Source organism: Medicago sativa, chromosome 4, assembly GCF_051527215.1.
Source record: "Medicago sativa cultivar Bolivia chromosome 4, Bolivia_mono, whole genome shotgun sequence".
Classification (NCBI taxonomy): domain Eukaryota; kingdom Viridiplantae; phylum Streptophyta; class Magnoliopsida; order Fabales; family Fabaceae; genus Medicago; species Medicago sativa.
Genome location: NC_140752.1, coordinates 50,033,742 through 50,040,116, shown reverse-complemented (window position 1 = coordinate 50,040,116; position 6,375 = coordinate 50,033,742). Strand labels below are relative to the sequence as shown.

The following is a 6,375-nucleotide window of genomic DNA, read 5'->3' as shown; positions in this document are numbered from 1 at the left end:
ACGTATCGAATTGCGTTACCACCATCTTTGTCGAATCTTCTTGATGTGTTTCATGTGTCTCAGTTGTGAAGTATGTGTATGATGCGTCTCATGTGATTCAAGTGGATGATTTGGAAGTAAGATATAATTTGACCGTTGAGACTTGGCCAGTTAGGATTGAGGATCGGAAGGTGAAACGTTTGCGTGGCAAGGAGATCGTTTTGGTTAAAGTGATTTGGGTTGGACCAACTGGTAAGAGTGCCACTTGGGAATCGGAGAATAGGATGAAGGTTTCGTATCCGGAGTTGTTTTCGCAAGGTAATTTTCGAGGGCGAAAATTCTATTTAGTGGGGGAGAGTTGTAACAGCCCGGTGGTCCATAATTGTTTCAATCTGTTGCTTTTGCAGGAAACAAGCTGATTCATCTAATCATATCTTTTTTGAATGTGAGGTGACTTCCTGCTTATGGAATTGGCTTTGCAAAGGAACTGATATCCCTTTAGACCAAACTAGCTGGATGAATATGATTATGGGAATTCTTGGTAGAGGAAGTAAGCTGGTGCAACAAGTCATGAATTCAGCCATCATCCACACTATCTGGACAATTTGGATAGAGTGAAATCAGAGATGTTTTCAGAACAAGCATCTCTCCATGGCATCCCTTTTCAACAATATATTGGCAGAGGTTAAGCTAAGTTACAATCAGGTTTTGACCAAAGGAAATTCTGATATGCATGATTATAAAGTTGCTAGACTGTTCAACATCCCTCTTAAAACTAAGTCTGTCTCTGTCAGACAAGAGGTGCACTGGTGCCCCCAAGCCACTGCTATGATTAAATTCAATTGCAATGGCTCATCTATAGGAGCTCAACCTTGTGGTGCTATTGGCATTGTCACTAGAGATTCTAGTCATGCCTTTCTTGGTGCAATATCTAGCAACATTGGTTATGCCACAGCTCTGGAGGCTGAGTTTGCTGCTTGCCTTCTTGCCAGTGAGAAAGCTATGGAGATGCAGTTAACTCATATCTGTCTGGAAACTTACTCTACTAGAGTGGTTAATGCCTTTAACAAGAATGTTGGGGTCCCTTGGCAAATGAGAGCAAGGTGGTTCAATTGTTTAAAATTCTGCAAAAGCATTCAAATTTCTTGTGAGCATGTGCTTAGAGAGGGGAATCAGGTTGCTGATGCTTTAGCAAAGAATGCCCAGGGTCTGGTCATGTTTTCTTCACAGTGGTGGCCTGCACTATAACAGCCTGATTTTTCGCTAGATTTAATTTAATTGTTTTTATATGTGTTTATATGTGCTCTTATGTGATTGATTGCCTCTGTGTGTATTTTTGGTCGGGAGTTGTAGAATTCGGTGTTAGACGGGTATTTTAGTCATTTTTGACTCCGGGGTATTTTGGTCATTTTGTGAGTAGGGGTAATTTAGTAATTTTGATGAGGGTTATTTTTAGTGCATAATGAGAGCCGTTATTATTTTACTAAGTACTAGGGGGTTGTAGTGAATTATTTTATAACCGGTAAGTGTATGTTATTATTATATTTTACCGTTAAGTGGATAGAAACATTTTGAATTATATTAGTAAATGGGTTAGGCCCATTAAGGCATTGTGAGTTGAGCCCAATTATGTAGAGCCTATATAAACTCTAGTCTTTAGAGAAAATAGGGTTTCATATCATTTTACACATTTTGAGAAGAGGTAGAGATAGAAAAAGCAAGAGAAGATAAGGGTTTGAAGAGGAAAGCTAGAGAGAGCTAGAGGAAGGTAGAGGATTCAAGGATTGGAGCTAAAGTGAAGCCTTAGCTTGAGTTTGTGGAGAATTAAGGTAACGGGGTTAGAATTCAATCATAATTAATAGTTGTAGCTTATTTCCTAATCTTTTGCTTAAGTGCTTAATTGAATAAGTGGTTGATTTGAATTTGGTTGTAGAAATTCGTGCTTAATTGTGATGATATGATTATGTACATGAATTGAATGATAATTGTGTTGTTGTTGTTGATTTTGTATGTTAAAATGGGTATATATGAACATGATGAGTTTTTGTGTGAAATTGATGAAGAATCATGTTGTGGTTGTTAGATTGTAGATGATTTCATGATTAGATGATGATGTTGTTGTTGTTAGATGAGTTGTTGATGAAGTGATGCATTGGGTATCATGATTTGGTGAATGGTGATGAGATTTATTGTTGTTGAAAGTTGTGAGAGTTTTGGTGAATTGATGATTTTTGTTGAATTGAAGTTGTAATCTCAAAACTTATGCATGTTTAAGTGTTTTGAAATGTATATGACCGATAAACATCTTTTGGATTGAGTTTTGGGGTTTGGAATGATCAAAATTGGGATTTTGGGGTGAAAAGGGTTGAAACTTGTAATATTTCTTCTGCAGAACTATGACTGTTCGCTTAAGCGAACGCGTAAGCGAACCATCATAGTGGCTTCTGGAACTTGTTCGCTTAAGCGAACCAGGCATTCGCTTAAGTGAACTGATAGGATAAACCACAAGTGCACGGTCTATCGAAGTAGTAATAAAAGAGAGTATCGTCCAATAGGGAGTTGTTTGATTCAATTAACCTTTAGAGAATGATTAGAAGAGAAGCAAGTTGTAAAGTTGAGAGTTTCAGTTGATTGAAAGTAATTATAATAATAAAAGGAGCCTTGGGATTATTGGTTCATCATAATAACAAGTCCTTCACAAGCCAAAATCTTAACTTATAACTTCATGTTTTATACCTAATTTCTAAAGACCGGTTTCCCTTTAGCCCCTCACCTTTCCGACCAAGTCCAGTGAGAGTTTACCTCTAGCAACCAAACCTATTTCGTTGATTTGATTAGTAAAAGAAGCTTATAAGGATTGAAACTACCCATGTCTCAAGAATTGCAAAGACTATTTAGCTGCCTTTGCAATTCTTGTCTAAATTCACTTGTTCCAATATCAAAGCTCCGCATTCGCATTATGAATTGATATTTGGGATGATGGATTAACAATTATCAAACCCTCCACTTTTGTTTCCACAGTTTGATAATTGTTAATTCATGTTAAAACGGTGAATTTAGATTAGAAATTAAGGTTACATGAAATTAGGGTTAAAGCTTGGTTCGATTAGGATTATGTCATTAGACTTATCCAACAATCCCAAGACAAGAGAAGTTTACTCACTCATGTTCATCGTACACATAGAGAAAGCATAAAGTAAATAACAAGAAAATAAAGAAATAAAAGAAGAACTTTATTGAGAAAGACAATTGTCACTTATTGAATTTCAAGGAAATAAAGATGATTTGTTTGTGATGGCTAGCTACTCTATTTATAGGATACATTCGACTTAAATTCTAAGCAATTACATCAATAGAATGTTCCACAAGCAATAAAGGGCTTTTTGGTCAAAACCAAAATAGAGTAGCTTAAATCCTAAGCAAAAGCAGCAAAAGGCCATCCTGGGAGGTGGCACGGCCGTGCCAAGCCTTAGCACGGGCCGTGCCAAGCTTCTGAATTGGGGGAGACATATTTTTGTCTCCGAATCTTCGTGTTTTTGCTCCAAATCAGCTCCAGACTCCTTTCTTTTGCTCCAAGACTCAATCCATCAAATATTTATTCCTGAAATATAATAATATGCAATTGAAGTAAAATACCTCAAAAAGGAAACAATATTAAAATAAAATAAACTCAAATCTAATTAAAACGAAACCAAATATTATGCTAAAACTAGCTAATTATTGACTCATCAAACTCCCCCACACTTGAATCTTTGCTTCTCCTCAAGCAAAAGGCATAGACATGGCCAGTAGCAACAAAAAAGATTAACATATGGCAATACAATTGAAAACTCATGTCTCCCTTAAGGTTTTATTTCAATGCACACTAATCACAACTTCAAGTATTCCTTGGGAACCTATTCAGCCCAACAACAAGTCTCTAGTGAGTGTGTGTGTGCAGTCCAAACCATTTCTTACTCCTGTATAAGACAAATATTATGAGGAACATGTTCTAATCTTAACACTAAAGTAATCGAGAAAAGTCCTTTCTTCATTTCGTATAAGAGAGATGGGAATTAGTTAAAATTAAATTAACAATTTAAGCACTTGAGGGCATGCAGATTTCCTAGGGGCTACGGTTTTCTCATAGGAAGTCCGCGAAGGAGTATCCTTTCCTCCTAGATTCCTTGATCACCCTAAGTAGTGTTGCAATTTTTAATCATCTCCGCGTAGGAAGTCAGTGAGGGGGTGTCCTTTCCTCCATGCTTTAATGAATTATTTCCTCTTTTGAGGGATTTAGAACATAAGTTCGATTAGGGAGTCACCATTAGGAAGTCAGAGAGGGGGTGTCCTTTCCTCCACATGTTGGTGCCATTCTCCCGCCCTATTTTGGTTTAACACATTATAACAATATAGCACATTATTTCCCACACATACTTATACTACTTTTACTCTGAAGACTTTTAAGGTCTAAGTTACCATTAAATTTAGAACGTGTTCCTTAAAATACCTACTCATACACTTACTCAAAGATTGCAACTGAGTGCTTTTCTCATTGGAGAATTATCACCACAAAACATGATGTGGGTATAGCAAGAACACTAAAAACACAAGAGATTACTTTTATGTACAAGAAACAGCCTTTTAAGAAGAGACAACAAAAAATTTTATGCCATAATTTCCAATAAAAACAAGCTACTTAATCATGCCTTTCGCTATAAAAACAAAACAAAAGAATAGAGTTCATGGGAGTTTGGAAAAACTACGAATCAACACACTTTATTAGGCTCCCCACCACACTTAGGAGAAGCATTGTGCTCAATGATTCAAAATAAAAGAATAGAGAAGAAGAAGAAGAAGAAGAAGAAGAAGAAGAAGAAGAAGAAGAAGAAGAAGAAGAAGAAGAAGAAGAAGAAGAAGAAGAAGAAGAAGAAGAAGAAGAAGAAGAAGAAGAAGAAGAAGAAGAAGAAGAAGAAGAAGAAGAAGAAGAAGAAGAAGATGAAGATGAAGAAGAATGAGAAGAAAAAGAAGGATTAGAAGAAAGAGTAGGAGAAAGAGAGAAGAGATAAGAGAAAGTGGAAGATAAGTGAAGAGAGGAAGAGGAAAGCTCACAACTTTTCATTGAGGTCCTTAAGGAGGACCATGGAGATGAAGGTGTTGCATCATTCGTCGGAGCATTTCATTGTTCTCTTGTGTCAAGCGGTTGCCCCTTTGGACATCATTCCATAGCCCCGATAATTTAATACCTTGCCTTTGTTGCTCGGTGCTTATCCTCTCAACCTCAGCTTGCATCCATGCCCATCTTTCATTATCATTTAGCTCATCGGCTTCTTGGTCATGGTGCCCTCCATCATGGTGCAAGTTAGCAACTTCTTCCACATCATGGTGCAAGTGAGCACCTTCTCCTTCATCTAGATTCTGCTTTTCATGTACCTGGTCATCATCAACATACAACAAATTTTCTTCCACCTCGGTGTTAGTCTAGGATGGGTTATGAAGTAGTAACAAAATAGGCACATTGAGTTTGAGTGAATATTGCATGGGTGGATGATGTTTTATGAAGTTCATAGCAATGAGGGTGTCTATGTTCAGCCTATTGTTTCCCTCAATCGGATTTATCCTTTCATCTTCACCCACTCCAAATTGCCTAGCTATGTATGTGATGATTCCACCCACCACTATCTCTCCCTTTCCGGCAGGCCTATTACCTACATCGGCAAGATAATCAAGCAAGTAGAAACAATTGTTCACGGGGTGATTATAAAGCATTGCCCACAACATGAAAAGCTCATCTGTCCTAGTTTTCCCTAACTCAGTTCTACCCCAAATAGTGCAAGCCATAACCCTCTGATGGTACCTAAGCACAGGGTTGTGAATGTTACTAGCTTTGTTGGCTCTTGTGACAAATTGCCTAAGGCCGGTGATACGTTCCCAAAAGACAGCGGGTTAATAGTCAACCGGCTTTAAACTTTGATCCCAAGAATCATGGATATACCCCTCGTTTGCAAAGCCTAATGCATCACAAAAGTGATGAAAAGACATATCATAATCAATATTCATTAGCGGGAAAACAACTCTATGGTTAGGGTTATCAAAATTAAACCTATCCGTAATGAAAACAATAGAACTTAGAAACTCATAGGTGAAATTCTCATAACCTCTCATAGGTCTCAACATCTCAATCCAGCTTAAGTTTCCTAGCAACCTATAAACAATATCTCTGATGCCTAGCATATTCAAACTATGAGAATCAGGATATCTAGAAGGATGCAAGGGTTTGAAGATTAGAATTTTATACCTATCCCTTTGCTTGTTGTCCTTGAACTTGATGCCATGATTCTTTTCTTGTGCTTGCCTCTTTGGTGGAGGTCCTCCTGAAGATCTTGCTGGTTCTTTGCCACTTCTCCTTGAAGCCAT

The 6,375-nt window shown here is 37.5% G+C and overlaps 1 pseudogene; it reads right to left on the bottom strand.

The window, feature by feature from the left end:
• Positions 1-3,394: 3,394 nt before the first annotated feature.
• On the bottom strand, positions 3,395-6,375 carry LOC146929595 (uncharacterized; annotated as a pseudogene).